Source organism: Phyllostomus discolor, chromosome 4, assembly GCF_004126475.2.
Source record: "Phyllostomus discolor isolate MPI-MPIP mPhyDis1 chromosome 4, mPhyDis1.pri.v3, whole genome shotgun sequence".
NCBI lineage: Eukaryota > Metazoa > Chordata > Mammalia > Chiroptera > Phyllostomidae > Phyllostomus > Phyllostomus discolor.
This window is the reverse complement of record NC_040906.2, coordinates 154302773-154326508: the sequence shown is the minus strand read 5'-3', so window position 1 is coordinate 154326508 and position 23736 is coordinate 154302773. Positions and strand designations below refer to the sequence as shown.

The 23736-nt window shown below is 34.0% G+C and overlaps 1 protein-coding gene and 1 non-coding gene across 7 annotated transcripts in view; both read left to right on the top strand.

Annotated features, from left to right (window-relative positions):
• EPHA7 (EPH receptor A7) overlaps positions 1-23736 on the top strand; it is a 171041-nt gene that overhangs the window by 34505 nt on the left and 112800 nt on the right. The window lies entirely within an intron of this gene.
• Positions 17587-17751, top strand: LOC114495875. The gene has a single exon (XR_003684538.1). It is a non-coding gene; the product is annotated as a U1 spliceosomal RNA (small nuclear RNA).

Genomic DNA, 23736 nt, shown 5'->3' with positions numbered 1-23736 from the left:
CGTCCAGAATCTGTCACCATTTAGCTGTGTGAATGGGCAATCTACTTAATCTCTCAAGTCTTTGGTCTCCTACATTCAAAATGGGAAATAGTAACAGTATCTATTTCAAGAGATTTTGTGTAGACTAAATGATCTAACATGCAGCACTTGCACAGGAACAGTGGAAGATAAATTTGCATAAAAATGAGATGATGCTTATAAAGCACTTAGTACATTGTCTAACACATGGTAAACAATATATGTTAGCTACATTGTTATTATTCTAAAAATTGTTCTTTGTATTTTTACGGTGCTAAAAGATGCTGGAAATTATGCAGAAGCCTGATTTATTCTACATCCATAAAATCTCTTCAATCTATCCAATACATTTTTTTCTGTCCTATTGCCCCTATCCAATTTTATGTCTTTGTTTTATCAACTTAGAGAATATCAGTAGCCTGCTAGGTTTTTATCTTTTGTTTATGTTTTGTCTTATTCCCTTTTAATATTTTTTCTACTTACCCCTCCAGAGTAATTTTTTAAAATGTAAATTCAGTTATGTCATGACTTTCTTTAAACATATTTACTCAAGTAATTACCAAGATAGTTCTTACCACCTTACTCAAAATCCTTTCTTACTTGCCTCTGTTTATTTTTTATACCTAGTACTTGGCTATGTTGAAAATTGAGGAATCCTAAATGCTTTATTTCTCCTTGTGTTCTTGAGATACTGTAATTTTCTGCCTTGACTATCATCTCTCTTTGGAAGTCTTATAATCTTATCACTCTGTACTCCCCTTCCTTTCTTCTTCCCACAGGTTCCCAGATATGGGATCAGACAAGTTTCCAAAGTGCATAAGCTTTATTGTAATGTGCCTCATTAGCTATAGGTTACTGCAAAATAATGGCATTTCTTTGTATCCACTAAAACTAGCATCCTACCTGGCTCACCCTACCTATTCAGTAAGTAGAACAGAAAGTGTTAAATATATAAATATAGCTATTTAGTTAACTTCTATACAGCAGTACCCCAAAATTTCCTTTCTTGTTCAGTGTTCAGCTAATTTCCAGTTAACAAACAATTAAGTACCAACAAGCAATTTTGATGACAGTGATGATGAAAATGTGGATTCTCTTCCAAGATAAGAAAAAGATCCTTGACTCTGAAAAAGGCAATACCAACTTACATGTTTGAGAATAGGAGACTAAAACTATTACAGGGTATTTATCAAGTGAAATCTCATATGGACTGTCAAATCATGTCATTAAATTATAATTGTTTACATGGGAAATTGTTAACAATATTAAGCTAAGTTAAAAGCAGTGTACAAGGAGGTGTGATACCACTGTTAGAAAAAGACTGGGAAATATATATACAATTGATAATGTGGATCCTCTGTGCTCAGTGGGATATAGGTTATATGTAGTCTTCTTTTGATTATTCTACTTTGTGTTTTTTGCATTGACTGTGTATTTTATATATGTGTGTGTGTGTGTGTGTGTGTGTGTGTGTGTGTACCAATACATCTGTCTATCTAATCTAGTTATAATGTCACAAAGCAAGAAAAGGAGCATGTAACATGACAAAATTAACGATTCCTTGCCTTGTTTTTTACTTTCATTAACATGTGGGGAGCAAGTACTATTTTTGGTTCTTTTTTAAAAATATAGGATACCACTCTAGTTAAGTACAGTGTCTCTTATTTTTCAGGAATATTTTACTATTGATTAAGAAACACAATCTAGACAAATTTAGTAAATGCTCTACCATAAATGTAGAAGTAAAACAGGGACTTTGTGTGTTTTAAAAACTTAGGAAGAATTTAACACCTTATTTCTTTCTGACTGCTGGATAACACAGAGAAGTAGATTATTTAAACATATTCTAATATATAAAATACATAAAACTCTCGTGTGTGTGTGTGTATACACACACATTCTTATAGATTTTTAGATGTTATAGTCTTTGAGTTGTAGCTGTTACTAATAAGCTGTTATGTATTTTCAGTCAGATGCATTGTTTTGTGGCAATGAATATCGCTTATGGAATTAGCTATAAATGAGTAGGTTGAAATCAAAATAGGTTTTATATATGAATTCTCCAAAGGTAAATCTCTTTGTGTGGGTGGGGGAGGTAAGAGAAATTGGCATATAATTGTGTATTAATTCTGGGAAGAAAACCAAATTAATTACACAATTAACTACTAAAAGTAAGTGAATATGTTGTAACAATCATTCTTAATGGCATGTCGAATCTTGCCATGATATGGATATTACATGAACATTTGTATTTTTCATGAAACTAATTTTGATTGTCTAATATGACATATTCAAAATCTTTTGTTTCTTAGTTCCAATAAAAATACAGTTTTTAAACTTTCATGCCATTCAGTTGGTTTGTTTTAAGGAATTAACACTTGTTTTCATAACAGACTACAGAAAATATTTTAGCAGATAAATCATCTGTGAAGCATATGATAGAGTATAATTTATGAGTTTTTAAAAAGATATATAAATGTGTAGCCTCTAGCCCTACTTAGTCCTTTATAATTTTGGTAGATCAGCTTTCTCTATTCAGATGCTCAGGCAATAGATAACATTTGAGGATCTTGGTCTTAGATGCTTCTGCAGTACCAGGGAATTTGTGATTAGTAGAGTTTATGGAAAAGGCCGCCCAGCATTTGTGTTTTCCCATATCGATAGCTGACGCCCATTGTAAGAGCTGCATCAGGAAAACTTCTACTGACAATTTCTTCCCAAATTTACCTCCCCATCCATTAGTTGATAAAACAGAAAAACAAAACAAAATAGTACTGAGCATCTGTTCTGTGCACATTAGGTAGACTTTGTATTCTCATTAAAGTATAAATGTTTAAATGACTAGTTAAAATACAAGTCAGAAGTGATAAATTGTGTAGATACTTGTATTCTAATTAAGTGAGAAGACAAATTTCAAATGGAGACAAATAAAGGCTTACAGGAGATGGTATGCACATTGTGTTTGAGTAGATAGATATGAAATCACACAAAGATACTTCCAGGTCCAGTGAGTGCTGTGGGTAAAGGTGGGATATGTATGAAACCGCAGCCATATTTGGTGATCAAGTAGTTGGGGGTACATGCAAAAAGTTCTAAATAGTGATTTAGCTAGAAAAGTATGAGATAAATTGGATTAAATCTTAGGTGGAGGGATTTCTGTATGATAGCCTTAAGGATTTTATACTACCACTTGTAGTTATGGAGAAATCATCAAGAATTTTTAAGGGGGCATAAAGTAAAAGTTGTGCTGTCGTAGCAACTTTAAGGGAGATCGAAGACTGGATTAGAGGTGAGAGAAACTTAAAACAACCGTGTGTTTGGGGTGACTCAGGGTAAAGACTCTGAATGAAGGCCCTGTTACGGAGAATGGGAAGGAAGTGATGTGTTACACATTAGGGAACTAAAAACTAATGACTAGAAAAACAAGACATTAAGGATGAAACAAGACTGGAGAATTTCTGAGTTTATCTTTTACTACTATCCTTTGTAAGCACACTTTACTTCAGTGAAACTAATGTAATTGGTCAACAGTTTCCAAATGTAACCCTTACTTTTTGAATTCAATACTTTTTATTGTACTTATTTTATGTACCTGACACTCCTTTTCTTCCATATCCTCATAAAATGTTCATGTATTGTGTGTTCCTCAAAAACCCATGTTAACTCTTCTAGGTAACCCTCTCTAATTTTCAGTCATACTAATCTCTCCTCTCTTAGAAGTCCAGAATATTATATTTGTATATTTCTTATGAAAAATAATTTATTAGCTATTATATTCTAGTGGTGAAGAGCAACAGCTTTGGAGACAAATTCATATTCTGCTACTTACTAGTTGTGACCTTGAGCAAATTACTTAATTGCACATAATCTCAGTTTTCTCATCTTCAACTGGGGAATCATGGTAGAATCTACAGATTCAGAGTGCTACCCAATATTCAGTTACCTGGTGCATATGTATTACTGAATGACATTCCTGAAACAAACATGTGCTTGGTAAATATATTAGGCATTGTGTGAAATGATGTGAATTACCTAAACTATATATGGAAATAGGTAATGAGACTCTCCCTTCAAATGGAGCATTTTTAATGATGGCTTTTAAAATAGGATAAAGACTTTGATTGAATGCAGTAGACAAAAAAGAAAAAAATGGCTTCACATACCCACTTGTGCTGTCTCCTCCTTGGTCAGGTCAGAAAACCGGGTAGTTTTCTCCATTGGAATGAATGTGGCTGGAGGCTTGGCTGTGCTCACTGTTACTGATACCTCCCGAAAATGACTTAGGTCCCTGTCAGAGATCTTTATGAAAATAGTGGTGGTAGAAAAAGCTGGGAAGACAAGTTAGATTACCAAATTTTTTGGACTGTCAGAAGCACCTAGGTTTTAAGGAGGAAAATAGGGGGAAAAATTGAAGCAAAAACGGTGGTAAAATATTTAATAACATAAATAACATAGGCCACCTCCCCCATGGGGAGCCAGGTAAGCTACATGCAGACTATAAGACACACCCCCCTTTTCCTCCCAAATGGTGGGGGGGGTTGGTGGGGAGTGTGTCTTATAGTCCGAAAAATGCAGGTAAATTCTGGTGGGAGAGTTTTTTAAGGGGAACCATATAGATAAGCAGATCCCATCATCTAACAGTGGTGAGGGCAGAGACAGACACGTTTAAATGAGCCAAGGAATGAATGGTAAGTGAAAAAATGGCTGGACAGAAAATAGTTTGTCATAAAGGAAAGGGATCAGTGACAAAGTAAACTTGTTAGAAGAGTGGATAAAAATTTCTCTAATTACTTGGATGGTCCACATCAAAATGGTTTTATTCCCTTTTGAGGGGTTATGATGTGAGACAAAGGCTTGAGAGGTTGGTATTAAAGACTTCTTGCATCCAAAGTTTTCTAAACTGATTGACGTAATCTAGGCAGTTGACCTTATGATAAAATCTTTTTATGTGATTCGTAACAATATTTGGAGTAACGTTTGCAAACATAGTTGGGGAAGTGATCATCTAAAGTTCTTGAAGGAGATGAGCAAAAAAGTAGGATTAAAGTGAGAAAGGAACAAGATTCAAGGCTGAGGTCAAAGTGAAAAATTTCAGGGTTTGTGACTGGAAAATGAAAAAAGTTCTGATTGGTGATGATGGCTTAAGTATGGCTGTGCTCGTTGACGAAGGGGGATGCTATCAATCTGTCTCTCCAGAGAGGGGGCAGAATTGGGATGAGTGGAGCACAGGCTCTAAGAAAATGAAGAGGGAAAAAAAGTAATCTGCTACAGAATTCCAGAATGTAATTATCTTTTCTCCTAACTTATTAGTTCATTGGTTTCAACAACCTTTGATATAAAGTTTCTAAGCTTTTTATTTTGTGATTTAAGTTGTGATTAATTTACTAATGTTTATTAATTCTTCAGTTGTTAGAATTACTAAATACATGTGTTAATAATCACAATATCAAAAGAAGCAGCTTATCTGCCTTACAAAATAAATTAAATTGAAAGGTTCCTGTTTTTAAGGGCATATTTTGAAATGAAAAGGATTTTCTATAATAGAAATCTTTAGTTTGTTTCAGAGAGGGTAGTAAAACACAATAATATCTTTTAAAGGCATTTTACATTAGATCTTACTTGTGTTTCCCACCATTTCTCTCCAGTTCCCAATTATGAAAATGAGATATGTATCACTTTATCTAAGTAATAACTTAAAATAATGGCTTGCTTGTATTGCTTATTTTCCTTTTAACTTAAAAGTTATCACCTTAGAATTTTCTCAATTTATAATTGTGTTGTCAAGGACATCGAGTGTAGCACTGAAAGTAAATGAATTTGTAAATAGCAAATGTGATCCTTTAAAATGAATATACCTGTGACTGGAACAGTAAAATTTTCTTCAGAAAAAATCTACTACATATTTCTTTCTAAAGAGGACTTCATAATTTTTAAAGAGAATGCTTTCTGAAAATGTTGAGGAGGAATTTCTTAATGGTAACTGAAGGAAACAAAAATCAAATTAAAACAAGGCAGTTATCTTCTGCGGAGCTTTTAATAGTTACAGTGAAAAATTTGGGCCACCTGCCATGCTGAATTTTATAAGTATGAATGATGTAGAGGCACTTGCCAATATAGTCATGAATAAGTGAAAAAAGAGGGGTTTTATATACTAAGGCAAACCTTCAAATGTAGTTAATAAAAGACAAGGCTTTTCTTTACTGGGTGGAAAGTTATCTGCTATATAGAAAGGCCTACTGAATGAAACATTTGTCCTCAAATTCCTTTTAATCTGCTGTGAGGTTCTGCCTGTTACCTCACTTGGAATAATGTGCCAATTTTGTAAGGATAAAGAGAATTTTATCCTTTTTTCTTTCCTTTAGCTTCTTGATGCAGCATTTCCTTGAATTTCACAGTACCTGCCTGTTTTTAGCAGCTCTAATTTCAGACTATCACTTTCCTGGACTAAAGTGTAAAAAGTGATATTCTCATCTCCTTGACGGAGAATATTCAAGAAATGCAATCCCAGTGAGAATCCTGCTTACTAATGGATATTTCTTTCTCCAGGCATCTTAAAGAATCCTGTTTCTGTTTCAACTCTAATACCTCCTGTTCTTTACAAAAACGGATTAAAATGTCTGGTATCCATGGAGGAATGCTTTTGAGGGAGCATATTGCTTTTCTATTATATATTGTAAGTGGTTATTGTTCACAACTCACACCTTAGTACTTTGAGTTAAAGTATTTTTCTTTGCCCCTACAAAAATATTTACTTTGTCTCATAACTGTTTAGAACTGAAGTGCAAGAATTAGGAGAGGTAAAATAGGGTTTGACTTGTTTGGTGCTTTATACTTTGCTTTTCAAAGTTAATTGGGTGTTGTTATAGACTGAAAAGTGTTAAATGGAAATAATAAAAGATTTTTGTAAATGTATTAGAGATTGAAATCTGTTTTGTAAGTGTGGCAAGGAACCCAGATTCTTTGCACTAAATAAGGATACTTTAGTGAGTGTGGAGAAATATTAAAAACAAACAAAAATTTCTTTCAGCTTTAAACTCAGTTTTAAGCAAGTTGTTACTGTGAAATATATTGATTCCAACTCACCTCTATAAATATTGAAAGTGGGCTGACTGGTAAAATTTCCAAAATTTCCAAATTTTAACACTTTGGTGTATGTCTGGGTTATTTAGTTATTGTAAGCTGTGTATGGCTTATCATTGTGATTTCAGGACGTCTTAGAAAGGCATTTCCCTTTCCTGTTATCTACTCTGGTGACTACAGTGACACTCATTTTGTTGTTATCGTTAATAGTTCCTCTTTCAGTCTTCAAAGGGCCCTGGTTTGGTTAATAAATTACATAGTCGTCTTCCATGTAAAGTGTTTGGCTTCTTTTCACACATTTTATATGTTCTAAAGTAATCACTTTTTAAATGTATTTTTGTAGATTATAGCTTTTTAAAAATATACATTTATTGTTACTATCTTATCCAAAAATAAATTTATATGTAACTGGTAGTTATGTCCACTAACAAAAGTAATTACATTGCCCTAATTAAACAGTGACTCAGGACTTCATATTTCATGATAGCAAACTGATTAATTATAATGCTTTCACAGTCAAAGTTAGAGCAGAAGATGTAAAGCACCTTATAGGATTACTTGTCAAACAGCTAAATGGAAAGAGAAATTATGTTTTGGAGGAAAAGGCAATTCAACTTTTTTACTTCACTGGAGTTAATGTGCATTAAGAGTGAACTTGCATGAAGGCAAATTTGATTTTCATATTTCATTAAATATTTATGCTCTGATCATACTTCCAACTAATCCACATGAAACATAATTTTAGCCTGGACAATGCTATTAGCTCTCTTCTTCCTGTATTACTGATATTAACATAAGTGCCTATTTATAATTTTATTCATTTAGCTATATTCAGTATAACAAGAGTTTATGCTTTTATTTCCCTTTCTCTGTGGAATAGTTACTGAATATACCTATACATTTATGAAATGATTAGAAAATTATGCTAGACAGTAATCGGGTGCCAGAGTGTGTAATATACACCAAATAGCACAAGACTTTAGCAGAGGTCTGGATCTGGGAGACGCACACTACTAGGAACAGAAGTGGATTCAGAAACTGAGTTGAGTGCAAAGCCTATTTTTACTGTCTGGTAGCATTATAAGTTGGCCTGAATTACTTAGTCTTTTTGAGCCTCCACTTTCAGCATTTGTCAAATGAGAGGATTTTGCTTGCCTCACCGATCTCATTTGATGTTACAAGGACCCTCATTGCTATTGTAAATCAAACTGTATTTTATTCTAGAGTATTTCAAAATCGAATCTGCTGGTATGTGCTGCACAATTGGAGAGTGTAAGAGACTGGAGACTATCTAGTGAAAAATCTCTTGATTCTTCCGAGAGAGTCTTCCTCCCAGATCTACTTAATGCCCTGTTCTCTGTAAACACACGCTGTGTCCTGTTACATTCCACCGTCGTCTTTCGCTGGTATCACGGCTGCAACCTTCTTGCTATTCTCTTTTTCTGTCTGCTGCTATTCTGTTGTAGCTAGAGTGGTCTTTCTAAATGTGAGTCTTATCGCAGCACTCTCTTCTTAAAATCCTTCAGTGGTTTCCTATTTCTCTTAGAGTAAAAAATTTAACTCCCACCCCTGCCTTCTCTTCTAGCTTCATTACATGTTTCTCTTCTACATTCCAGCACACTGACATTCTGTAATTGCCTCAAATGTGCCATAATATTTTTTCTCTTTGTTCTTTCTTTGCCTGTGAATAATTTCTTTCCACCCTTTTGTTAAAAATGTTCCTTAATTATTGTGCAGGTTTCACTTATATGAGAAGAGATGCCACCTATGGGTGTTTCTACAGTGAGCCCATTTTCTATTCCATTTTGGTCCATTACACTTGCTTATTTAACACTTGGCCTTCTACTAGGCTTAGAGCTTTGTAAGGACAGCATCTGTCTTTCTCCCCCAAATGCCTATCATTCTTCTGATATGAGTTCATCAGAAGTATTCAATACATTTGTTGAATGAATGAATAAGTGAATGACTATAGCAGTGGTGTCAAACTCACTTTCACTGGGGGCTACATAAGCCTCACAGTTGCCTTCAACGGGCCAAATACAATTTTAGGACTGTATAAAGGTAACCACTCCTTAACAGGTAAGCAAGAGCTTGGTGCTGCTGCCAGGTAGTAACAAAGCAGAGAGCTGGATTCAGCCCACTAGCCTTTTGTTTGCCACCTGTGGACTACAGGAAGATAGTACTGTAAATGGGAAGACCTGTGATAAACATTTGACCCAGGTTACTGTAATGATAGTGTCAAAAGAGTAATGGACAAGAATTAACTTACTATGAAAGTTAGAGGAAAGTAGACACTTCAAGCTTCATCCTTCTGAAGGAATGGCAACTTCAGGGGTTTTCAGCCAGCTTTTGAATTTGAGGTTATGATGAGCTTTATAAGTGGAAACATCTTACAGATAGCTGGACATTTGAAATAAGAGACACTGATATAAGAGAAGTGATAGTGGTAATAACAATAGTTCTGTCAACTTGAGTTTTTATAGCACTATTTTTGTTTTTTCAAAACTTTTTTTGCCACAGAAATTTCAAATGAGGTTAATTTCTTAGCAAATCATCTAGTGCTTTAGCTGGAGAAATATGAAGAAAAACTAAGCTTATGAAAGATAAAACTAACTTTTGTAACACAGTTATGTTCTATTTTTACTTAAGTTTAGAAAAAATCTAGCCAAAGTCATTTTTGTTTTACTTAGGAAGTGCTTATTAACAAGCAGATAACTAGGACTCAGAAAAAAAACTGACAAATATTTGTTTGCAGTGAGTGAAGCAGGGTTCCTCAGCAGTAGCACTGTTGACGTTTTGTGCCAGTTAATTCTTTGTTGTGGAGAGCCCTGTAGGATGCTTAGCAGCGTCTCTGATGTCTGCCTACTAGATGCTAGTAACATCACCCCCACTTATAGTTAAATTATTCAAAATATCTGCAGTCTTTGTGAAATATTTCTTGGGACCAAAATACCCTCACTTGCACAATAGTGCACTATAGAATTAAAAATTATATCCTTTGTCATAGATGGAAAAACCATGTCATATATTGGAGACTTGTAATTCCCATGTAAGTTATTCCTAGATCTTAATTCAGTCACTACTAGTAAATGTAAAGGGCCAACAATGTGAGTACTCTCACATATTTCTGGAAATGAAGCAGTGAGGACTCCTGGCTACTTGTCTCAGAAAGCAAAGTCTTCTGAGGAATAGCATCGATGATGGGACCTAAGAAAAGGATGAACAATTAATTTGCATTTTGAGGATCTTCCTCAAAGAGTGCATGACTCTGCCTGCACCTTTAACTTGAGGCTCAAGATTAAAGGGTTGAGGAGTACTTACATTTCCCCAAAGGCAAGCCTTTACTTATAGGGTGTGCACTTATGTATATAGTCTTCTTTATTTTTGTTCATATGCATGGATATGGAAAACAGTGAACATTTATCTTATAATGGAAGGACATGATTTTCAAAAATAAAATAGCCACATATCCCTATAGAGTGGAGAAACATTTTGGCCTTCTCATATATTATTATCATTTGCTTTCTCAAAGATTCACATTAGTTGTTTGGCTGCAGACTACCAGTGTTGTATTAATATATGAAAATAAAGCCATACTTTTTCACTTAGTTATTGCTAGTGATGGTATAACATGTTGCTACAGTCTGTCCTCTCTCTTGCTTCTTACCTTCAGACTTGTTATTAATTATAAGAAGACCCTACCTTCTTCTCCGTAACTTGTTTCAAACCCACATGTCATAAATCTCTTATAATGAAGGTTCTGTGGGTAGACTGACTAAGGGAAATAATGACAGAATAATCCCTAATAGTACTGTGATTTTCCCCCCCATTTTGTGGTCTTAAAGGAAAAGAATGGTAGCTTTCATTTTTCTTAGGAGTCTTTAAAAAAATCATCAGACTTTGCTAATGTGTATAGAAAGCAGACTGATATTAAAATGTGTATGGATTATTACATCACTGGTAAGGGTAGCAAAGAAAAAAGCATGAACTGACTAGAACAAAAGTTATATTACCATAGAAATCTGTTCTTTTTTGTATTACTCCCCTCTTTTCAAATCTCTGATATTTTATCAGTCTTTGTCATGTTGCTTTATTTTGGCATTAATTGGCAAGTTGCACAGATTGAAATGTATTTGGCATAATTTCTTTTAGAGTATAAGGTAGAGTAGAGTCTCTACCTAAATAATAAGCTAAATGAAGTAAGTTTATCCAGAACAAAAACAACAGAAAGGAAAATAGGTTATTTTCAATGAAGTTTTTTTAATTATGTTATTTTAAATAATTCAATATACATGATATTTTTAGTTGTAGAAACTATTAAGGAATTCCTAAGCTGAAACTTTCTGACATTTAGCTACATAATTTACATATTCATGCAGTAAAACAGATTCTTTGAAAAAATGTTGGAGAATATTCAGAAGTTTTTGTATGTTTTAGTGGAAGCAAAATTATCTTAATTTTTTAAAATAGTGTTCTTTACTATATGTTAATGCAATAATGATATACTAACTGGCGTGTGTAAAATATTTAGTATGTGCTAGACACTGTTATAAGTCTGTTAATTTAGTCCATATAACAATCTATTAGGGAAAAAAAACTACCACTATTTTTAGTCAGTTTCTTATCCATGAGGTCCGTTTGGAAAATGTCCAGCCATTGTTAATATAACAAGAACAGTTTGCATGGCATTAATGTAACGTGGCAGCCCAAGGAGAATGTACTGGAAAGCTCATGTGTGAATAATGATGACTGCACTGCTAGTCAGTAGGGGCAGTAGATGCTGTTGCATGAGCATGTGTACTGTGTGGCTGTCACATTCAAAATGACTGAGTAAGAAGAGCAATGAATCTGCATCACATTTTGCATTAAGCTTGAATATTCCTCTGAGGAAACTATTTGGATGATTCAGAAGGCCACGGCTATGGGCAACTGGTGATTGGCAGCTTCATCATGACGATGTGCCTATTCATGCATCACGTCTCCTGCAGAGTTTTTTGGTGAAACTTAAAATCACCCAGGTGACTCTGTCCCCCTTTAGCCCAGATTTGGTGTCCTGTGACTTCTGGCTTTTCCCAATATTAAAATCCCCTTTCAAAAGGAAGAGATTTCAGACCATTGATGAGATTCACAAAAATATGACAAGGCAGCTAATGGTGAATGGGAGAACTGTGAGGTCCCAAGGTGCCTACTTTGAAGGGGACTGAGGTGTCATTGTTTATATACAATGTTTATTCTATATTCTTCAATAAATGTCTCTATTTTTCATAGTACATGGATGGAGACTTTCTGCACAAGTCTCTATAGTGGTCTAGTGGTAGGTCTAGCATTTGATCTAGGATTTGAACTCAAGGTGCTTGGCTCTACAGCCTGAATTCTTAAAGACTATTCTCTACTATTCTATAAACTTTTTCTTAATCATCTGTACATATTCACACATATATGTTTCTCCTATTTTAGCAATTAAAATTGCAATCTACATAAATATACTTAAGACACCAACATTCTGGGCAATATTAAAGACTTGCTTAGTGAGGTATGCCACTCAGATGGAAGACTCTAAAGGACCAAACTGTTATGAAATATAAAGGAAATATAATGAACACATTTATTTAATTGGAAAACTACAGTAACTATCTTAAAAGATTATAAGGAGACTATAATATCCCCAGTGTTGCATCTATAGAGATATAAAGATATAGTTGTAGATATAGGCATACAGACATACAGACATATATAAACACAGATGCAGACAGAGATACAGATATTGATATAGACATAAACTTTATCTATAAGTGGAGAGAGAGAGGAGGCATCCAGTCGCCTAAACCAGAGGTCAGACACAGCTTAACTAAGGATGTGTGGTGGAAATTTTAGCAAATGCATTTGTTGTGAATCTCTCAGAAAGGTCAGTGCCACATAGCTTACTCCTTGACACGAATTCCTCTAAATTTGAGCCTGACTCTAAAAAAAATGATCTACTGAAATACCTTCTGTGAAGCTCCATGTTATTTTTGTGCTTTCTTCTGATGGGTAATTTAATATTCTACAGACTACATGTCATTTGGGGATATAATCAACACTGTCTAATTTATATGATAAGAGAAGGATTTTATTTCGGGAAAATCTAAGAACTTCAAAATTTATATTGACATTGTGAGTAGACCTGTTTCTCTAATAACTATAAGTTGAAAAGATCTACTTTGTAAGCCTCTTACTTAAAGGAACATTAATTTAAACTACAAAATAATTGTTGAAAAATGGCAAAAGGGATATTCACATTATTCTAAGATTAGACATATTTCTTTTTATATTGTTGGCAGTTGGCAAGGATGACCCTTGCTTTTTCGTGCTGTAGGTGTTGTGTTCATTATGGTGAAGTGAAATGAAAGCACATGAGCATTTTCAAGCATCAGGTACCTCATTTTCCTATTTGTATACATCCCCTCACAAAAAGTGTGTTTAGATTATCCCTATTACATTGGACTAATTCAATCATACCTTGGATTTTTAGACATACTATTTATTTACACATACTATTTATTTAGACATATTTTCAACTAGTATTCTTATCAATCTTTTGTTGAATGTGTACACCAAAGGGTAATTTAACTTAAATGTTAAAAAATAAATCTATTCTAGCCCTGGCTGGCATAGCTCAGTGGATTCAGCGCGGGCTGGGAATCAAAATGTCCCAGGTTCCCAGCCAGGGTACATTCCTGGGTTGCAGGCCATACCCCCCAGCAACCGCACATTGATGTTTCTCTCTCTCTCTCTCTCTTTCTCTCTCTCTCTCTCTTCCTCCCTTCCCTCTCTAAAAATAAATAAATAAAATATTAAAAAAAATAAATCTGTTCTGAAAATATCATCTAACCCATTCCACCAGGACAGTATGTGACCTGGGACAGTGTGTCTTCACAGTCTGCTATCTACTTTCCTGCTGAATACTCTTCACCATTTCATTTGGGGCAATCTTTCAACTTTTTCATTCCTTCCTTATTATCTGTTTTATGATTAGTATAAATTTATATTTTCAAAATTTTGGTAGGTTTTGAGGTGATTTGATTATCATTAATTTGGATGATTTTATACATTTTCAGCTTTCTGCACACAGTATTATATTACAGCACCTTTAGTGTAGAAATAGAATCAATCATTATATTCTAGAGAACTTTCATCAAATTGTTCTTGGAAATGTTCACATTACATTATCATCCATTACCTTGAGAACACAGTATTTAACTTCTAAATTTCTCAGTTGTTTCAGATTGAGGTATGCAGGAGTATATATTGAGTTTGATACTTTGTATTGCTTTGCTGAGCTCCCGCTTAATGAAAAGGTACTTTATGTTTTTATCCAGTTTTCCTGTTAGGTTTACATTTCAACTTGAGACAAAAGTGAAATAATACATGTGCATATAAATAGGCTTTAACACTTAGTTTTTTCATGCTTCCTACTCCATATGTTATAGGTTGAATAAATTAATTTATCATAACAACATACAAGATTGAATGAGAACACGAAAATGTACAGGCAAGGTGTGTGGAAAAATATACATATATAGTTGTGTTCATAATAAAAATAAAAGATGTAATAACCCATTGTATTAAAATTAGTTTTTTGTTTGCTCCACAATAATTGTTTTTAAAATTTGAAAGAGAGCCGGTAAGAAATAAATTGAAATCATTTTTCATAATGTAAGGCATCAGTGATATTTCTGTGTTTTCCAATATAAGTGATAATTACAAGTATTTATTTTAATAGTGGCCTGTCTAGTTCCAAATTACTACCAGAAATACAAGAACTTGTATACATTCTAGAATATAGCAATTCTAGATTATCTAAAGTTAGAATATTGTTGTTTTTCAGCTTGGAGAATGAGTTAGTTATTCTTAAAGAACTAAACTAGACATATTTTTCACATCTAACATAGAGACTTTTTCTAGAGTTTACTAAAAATTATATTAAAAGATTCTATTAGTACTTGCATTATCTCTTTGCAAAATGCTATGGATGCAAAGTGTATAAGATACAGATATAACTGTGATAGATTATTTTCTTGGTGTAGAAATAAAAATTAGCAATAAACTTATATTCTATTATAAGGAGTAGGAAGAATGGGAATGCACTTATAGCACTTTACTATTTTGTATCTCTAATGACTGTTTACCTCATATGTAGTAAGGATATACACATGGGCATATATGTCTATATCTGTTTGCTTTTTATGTGTGTGCATAGCTAGCTTCTTTTTTTGAATAATCGATTGAGCTGAGAAGCATCATTTGTTATTACGGCTTTTTTCTTCCTGTTATTTTCTTTTATTTCTAAAAGTTAAGGATTGGGTCAATCTTATCATTGTTCTGATGCATCTTTTGTAAATGTCATGCTTCAGGGTAAACTGATTTCTTTATGATCTTCAGAAAATTTTCTACTGGCATAACAAATGATTATTTATCTCCCTAAATGTTCAAATGGCCTGAAACTGCTTTAGGGTTATTTGCTTCACAAGGCTTAGTATTGATCCAGATTTTATAACTGACTAAATAAGGAAAAATAGTCTTAAGAAAATAGCTAGAAAGATTGCTTTAACTGGTGATTTTGTTTTAATCATTTTGAAATTATTACAGAAAGCTGATGGTGAAAAGGCATGTCTGAGACTGCTTGAAATGGAAGGACTGCTTTTTAAGAAATTAAGATGGAAAAATACAACAAAAAAAGGGACAAGATGGAATTTTTTATTTTGGCTATGGATTTTAAAGACTTTTCTAAATACATAGATTTAAGTATATTATAGAAGTAAAACCTGTTATTGATGAATCACTCACAAAATACTCTAAAATTTTAATTCTTTGAATTGGACTAAAATATATTCACTTTATTAAACACAATGAAATCTCAAACATTTGTATTTATATTTCTTGTCTAGCTGAAATTCTTTTTTTAAAAGATTTTATTTATTTATTTTTAAAGAGAGGGGAAGGGAGGGAGAAGAAAAGGGAGAAAAATACCAATGTGTGAATGCCTCTCATGGGCCCCCAAATGGGGACCTGGCCTGCAACCCAGGCATGTGCCCTGACCTGGAATCGAACTGGTGAGCCTTTGGTTTGCAGGCCAGCACTTAGTCTACTGAGCCACACCAGCCAGGGCTAGCTGAAGTTCTTTCAATTTGAAGTAACCTGCCCTTGTAGAATATTCTGATAGTGCCAGATGCACTATTAGTCTCATTGAGAAATGTGCCAAGAACTGCCACAAATAGGTCTCCAGTTTAAGTATAATTGGTCAGTCCTATGACCCTACACATATTTCCTGAACATCTACTTGCGCTAAGTAGTTTTCTCACTTCACATTGATGAAATGCTACAGCTTGGCAGGAAAGGTGACTTTAGAATCTGTATTCACCACTAAACAAGGAGATAATTAAACACATTCTAAAAGATACAAATTAAGGCACAATATTTATAATTTATATATGTAATTGTTATAAAATATCAGAATCTTAGCTGAAAGACATAATCAAATGTTTATACATACCACTTGATGCTAGGTCAAAGAGCATGGTGTTTCGATATCATCATGTCTGTCTTTTAGCAGATATATCTTTGGTCCACTGCCTGACAGTGCAAAGAATAGGCAAACAATAATTATTTAATTAAGGAATAAGTGATTTGACTATATTTGCTTAAGAGTTAGTGTTTCTTGTATACATACACATCTGGAAATGGAAAAGTGACTCAGTGTTTATCAGAGTAGATACTATAGTGAGAACTTTGCATGGAAAATCAGTTTGTGAAAGAATCATGGTAGTTATTTATTGAGTGCTTATTCTCCACTAGGCACTGTGCTAAGTCTTCACATGAATCTATACTTCAGTTCACAACATTCTTATGAGGTCATCTTATTATAAGGTTTCTCTGGGTTTTTTTTAGATTTTATCCATCCATTTTTATAGAGGGAAGAGAGAGAGAGAGAGAGAGAGAGAAACATCAATGTGCTGTTGCTGGGGGTCATAGCCTGCAACCCAGGCATGTGCCCTGACTGGGAATCGAACCTGTGACACTTTGGTTCACAGCCCACGCTCAATCCACTGAACTACGCCAGCCAGGGCTGGTTTCTCTGTTTTAAATATGGGAAAATGATGCTCAGAGAACATAAGCAAATTTACAAAAGTTATGTAGCTGCTACATGCTGGAGAGGAAGCCAAACTGATAATTTCTATAAAGGACAAGTTGCATTGCTTTTATACTGCTGTTTAAGAGCTTCTTGTTCATGATGACATGACCTAAAGGAAATCTTTTAGAAAAATAAAATAACGCTGTCAAAAATAAGCCACATTTTTTGTTAGTGACTACAAATAAGTAATGAAATGTCTGAGTTTGGTCAGTTACCTTCTCCTAATTTAAGTGTTTTTATCCATGACAACCCCATAACTATATTACTTTGCTATAAACTTGAATTAGATTTAAGATTACTGTGTGTGTGTGTGTTTAATACTTACCTGGCAGGGGAGTTACCATGATCACAAAGGTGGTTTTCCCAGGGCAAGGCTTTTCCATTGCACTCTGGATGGGCTGACCCCTGCGATTTCCCCAAATGTGGGAAACTTGAACAGCACAGTTTGTGGTAGTGGGGGACTGGGTTCACGCTCTCACCTGGCAACAACAACAAAAAAAGATAACTATATTTTAGTTGTTTTCCCTCAGGGTTACTAAATTCTGAGATTTCACAGATAGTTTTTTTTTTATTCTGTAGTTTGACATCTCAGAATGGACGAATGAGGACAATATCGTGTGAGGTCCAGAAGGGTCTAATTTCATTTTGAAATCATTCCTTTTATGGGAGTTGATTTTAAGTAATTTACTTAGTTTTCAAACTTCATTTCTGGATCCTTATTTGTGAGATGTGCATCAAAGTGGATGTGCACATCTGTGGGAACACAGACAGGGTTTGACAACAATGGTATAGAGCGGGTTAGAGGGGAATTGTTAGGCGGAGGGGTCCCTGGCACAGGGACACATCTCTGGCAGGGATGGCATGAGAGGCAGGACAGCCTTTGAGAACCTTTCACACTCTTGTGGGGGCACCACTGAAAGACTAGGGGGTGTTAGTTTGTATGTGGGGTTTTGGGAGTGTGGTAGTGGTGGTAGAAACATGTTTTAATGTTAGTACTACATTAAAGACAATTATATGAGAGTTTGAACAGCTAGGTGATTGATTACAAATAGAAATATAAAAACGGCTAATATGTCTGTAGCACTCTATCATTAATAACAAGGAAACAATAACGTGGTAACCCGGGAATGTGCAGTGGCTTTGTCCAAATTGCATGCCAGTAAGTGGTAGAGTAGATCTGAACACAGATCATTTCAATTAAAATCCAGTTCCCTCTTGCTGCAACACAGTACCTCTTTAACATAGTCTAATATTTATACAGTAGAATAAGAATACAAAAAAGATTTTGAATGTTCTAACTTGACATCTTTATTCCTTTTAAATCAGTTTTGTAATGTCACTAGAACAAGGGTGATATCCTGATAAAATAAAGAGTAGTTCAATGTCAGACCTCAGCAGAATTCTTAACATATTCCAAACTGGTAATTTAATAAAGGAGAAAACACTGTGTTTACATAATGCTTTATTTTCTTTTACAGTCTAAGCCTTAAAAATATAACTTGTAAAAGCTTCTTATTTTATATTTCTTTTCCACTGTGTACTGTCAATAAAAGTACTAAACTAAATAACACAAATAAATAACATCTATTTATAACGCCCTGAAATTAATCTTTCTTTTTAGTTTTAAAAATCCCCTGATTAAGTTCAGTACTTGAGCACCTGTCATTGCAAACTTTATACTGTGCTTCATTTCTTTGCTGAATTCTCACAGGTTAGTTGCACGGTACTTTGGATGGTGCCCCACAAACTGATAAACTCATTACATCATGTCGTTTTTATCCTCCCTGCCCGGTGTTCATTCTCAATATGAGAAATCCTAGCATATCAATGACAAGAGGGCTGGCTTTCAGACAGCCTTTTGTAATTATTCCCACTGAGGCACTGTCAATAGGATTAAAACACAGAATCTGGACCTATTTGTCCCAGATGAGGCCAGCGCCTTGAGCAGTGGGAGCACAATTTCGACAAGCTGCGCTTTCCCCTTTGCATTATAGAACCACGGACATTAATATGACACAAATATTTGAAAGCACCTATGGAAACAGACTTGATTTCCCTGAATTAAGGAAAATGTCCATCTGCAATAAATAAAAATAACAGCATGTATCAGAATCCCTAACTATGTATGTATAGATTCTACAATAATGTTAAAGCCCAGGCACTTCCAATTACAGAAGAATCCACTTATATTTCATAATTAATAAACTTTTGCAGCTGCATAACTGTGGCCGGAAACATCTGCAAAGCCTCATATTTTACACATAGGCACATGCACATCATTCCCTCAGAAAAAGTTCAATTGTGCTTAAAATCACAGGTTTTGGAAAGAGTAAGACCTGAGGAAGCTAAGTCTAGTTATATTCAGTTATCCCATGGAAGAAGAATGGAGGGGTAGGAAGGAAGGCAACCAGCCTTTGCCTGGCAAAATGCTGTGAATAAAAAGTAAGAATATTTAAGACCTACTCAGATGTTTACTCAAAATCACATTTTCTATAATGTATCAAAAATCTCCCCTTAATACAGGCTTGGTGTTGATAAGTATCTATTTCTTTTAAGTTGTAAAATTACATGGATAAAATTGCTATTTGTCAGATAAAATATTCATTGTTATTTATGTGACTCTAAAATTTAAAAAAATGGGTAAGAAGAATATATTGATTATAGATGTTCAAAATTTTAAAGTAATTTATAGTTAATTTATTTTACCTAAATACAGCTTTATAAACACAGGTGAATATAGAATATGTGTTAGAAAAGCAAAGTAATATATAATCAAAAGATAAAACTTGCTATTTGTTTACTTAAATGTTGAGTTTGAAGTTGCATTATTAATGGATTTTATTATATGTAACAGCTTTACTGAGATATAATTCACATGCCATACATTTCACCCATTAAAATAATTTAGTAGTTTTTGGTATAGTCATAGAATTGTATAACCATCACCACAAATTAATTTTAGAACATTTCCATCACCCCACAAAAGGAACTATGTACCCATTAATAGTCACTTACCATGTCTCCCCACTGTACCAGCCCCTAGCAACCACTGATAACTTTCCGTCTCTATAGATTTGCTTATTCTGAATTTCTCATAAAGGTAATTACATAATACACAATCTTTTGTGCCTGGATTTCTTCACCTACACAATCTTTTGTGCCTGGATTTCTTTACCTAGCATAGTGTTTTTCAGTTTATCCGTGTTTATCATGTCAATATTTAACTCCTTTCAATTGCTGAATAATGCTCCATTGTGTTTATTCATTTATTATTTGATGGGCATTTGGGTTGGTTCTACTTTCTGGTTATTATGAATGAATCTGCTCTGAACTTTTATGTATAAGATTTTGTGTTGATACATGTTTTCACTTTTCTTGATCATATACTTAGGAACAGAATTGTTGGGTTATAAGGTAACTTGTTTTACCTTTAGAGCACAGGTGGCACACAAAAGACCCGAGGGCTGAGTCTGGCCCTCCACCCTGTTTTATCTGGCCCGCACCTTGTTTCTACACGGGCACAGCACTGGGCTTGAGCTCTCACTTAATTGTTAAGGAGTAATTGCATCATACAGTCCAAGAATTACATTTGGCCCTTTGAAGGCAACCGCCAGGATGATGTGGCCCCTGGTGAAAATGAGTTTGAAACCCCCGCTTTAGAGGAACTGCTAGTTTTTTTCAAAGAGGCTGCAACATTTTACATTTTACATTTACAGTGTATAAGAGTTCTGATTTCTCCGTATTCTTACCAACACTTGTTTTATCTGTCTTTTTGATTGTAGCCATTCTACATAGTGTAAGTGTTATTTCATTGTTGTATTGACTTGCATTTCCCTGGTGGCTAATGATGCTGACCATGTTTTTGAGTGTTTATTGGCTATTTGTGGTATCTTCCATTGAGGAATATCTATTCAGATTATTTGCCTGTTTTTTATTGGCTTATTAATGATTTTTTAATTTTTATTTTGCTTAAAATGTATGTCTAGATTTCTCAATAATTTCTTATTTTACTTCCCCACTCAATTTTATAATGGAGATATTTTGTTATTATGCATTCTTTAGAGGTTTTGATAGTATGAGAAAAGACCTAGAACCTACAGAATGATGATTCTAAACACCTGGAAACCTTTTAAAATATAAACATGTTCAGGCTCCAGAAATGATTCAATTACTGTGATAGGGCCAAGTCATTAGTGCCTTTTGAAAGCATCCCTAATATGCAGCCATGGAGCATAGCTGACCGAGATGATGGATTATTAGTGCCTTGATGGTCCAGGACGGTGTCAAAAAGCCTGAGGTTAAAATCGGAGTTTAAGATTTCCAAGAAAATAGCCCATTAAGGATCAGGGAATCGTTTTTGGCTGCAGAAGTCTGTGGATTTTTTGAGATAGAGTCCTTAGAAATAAAACTAGATAAACTATCCCCTACACTTACCTTTATAGGTAATAAATCTAAAGTACCAAGGCTAGTCTGAGCATCTGCACCCTCCTTCAAAAAGAAGAGGTACTGTTCCATTTCACCTAATTGCTTAGACTGAAGGGTAGAAATTTGCCTGTGGCTTTTAGCATGGCCTTTAGGATTGTTCATTTGAGAACACAGTTCTTAAACCAGTGCCTGATCATTCCACAGACTGCCTCGTGCAAGTATACACTTAAAGCCCTGACACCCTGTTGCTTGACTACTTGACATCCATTGAAGACAGCTGTTGGACATGCAGTTGTTAGGAGACTCTGACAGAGTATGAGGATGCAGTATCAATTCTCCTGTATAGTTAAATTTTTCTGTGTTCAAAATTTTGTTGCAGTGTTATATTTCTTAAGTAATTGATGTATAAATGGGAAAGCCTTTTGCTTTTTTTTAAAGGAATTTAAATCCCACATATTATTTGAACCAATTGAGTTACATAGGGCATTTAAATACTCTTATTTTAAGTAGTGGAAATTAAATATATTCGATTACATTTATTTTATTGCAGTAGATACTATAACAGATTTTGTAGTACAGTATATTATAATTTTGTTGATATATTGAAGTAAATAATAATAATGTTAATGTCTAGTAAACAGAAGTTTCATGTGCTTCCTTGATGCCCTTTTTTGATTTTTTTCCATTTAAAGAACAGACTAAATGAAAACTTGCTTAATATATGAAATCTGACAAGATTATGGTTCTTGGCTCTAGGATAATGAATTTATGTTATTTTATTCATTAAGGCCTTAGAGGCTGAAAAAAAAATAAAAAGAATCAATCCCTGGCTTTTGAGGTAACACTGAAAAAATAATGTTATTAAAATAATAGGTGAAAGATTTTTTTACAAAAGTAATAAAATGTTGAAAACAAATTTTATACATTTTTCCAATTTTTATCAATCCAATGAAACATTACCTTAAGGGGTGGTGAATATGATACAATATACAGATGATATATTATAGAATTGTACACCTGAAATCTGTATAATTTTATTAACTAATGTCACTCCAATAAATTCTATAAAAAAGAAAATATATATAAACACAAAAAAGTGTTCAGTTAAAAAACCAAAAACATCAAAAGGCAGGAAATTAAAATTATGTTTCTTATTGTACCTAACTTTGCCATAGACACATTATATTAATGGTTGTTTTGAGTTCAAATGATGTTGAAAAAATTGAGAAATAAAGCAAAGTAAAAAGAGTTTTAAAACTACTATTGCACAACTCCTAGAAGGTCATTCCTGTATACTTCAGGGTTATGTATGAAAGGAAATTTGTCTTTGATTGAGGCTTCAGAAGTCATTTACCCTAAAAACTTTTTTCGAGTACTTTATAGAAAACCAGCTGCATTTTGTAGGGGGTGTGGGATTGCTTTGGTTTCCATGTAGCCTTTTTAGAAGCAGTTGGAGAACTCAACTAATTCTTTCATGTTTTGTCATGTATAATGTACCCCATGCTGTTGGGCCACACTTTCAGGAAAAAAAATATTTCATTTTAATTTTTTAATTCAAATTTTATTTATATTTAGATACTTCATTTTTGTATAATAAATGAATTTTAGCATTTATTTTTGAACATATATGGTACAAAAAATTTTATGTAACAAATAATTACAAAACACAAGAACAGATACAAAGCATTTCAGGTACTACCCATGTATATTGCACATCCTTATTTTTCCCTGAAAAATTTGGGCAAAAGTTCTCAGTGTACATGGCAAAATGTTGTATTTGGTCGACTGTCAGATGTCACTGTCACCCCACTTTCTGTCTGATTGTGTTATTCAAGATAATTCATGTAGATATTTAACCTAAAATTTTAATTTTAAGAACATGTGTTACTTTCTTCCCAAACTTCTTAACCACCCAATCACCCACTGTTACCATAAGAGTCACAGCTTATCTTGTTGCATGTTCTTGATTTGACATCACAGCTCTAAAGATTTTGTACAGGGCCTCTGGTGGATGCTCGAAACCAAGGAGAGTGCGAGGCTCT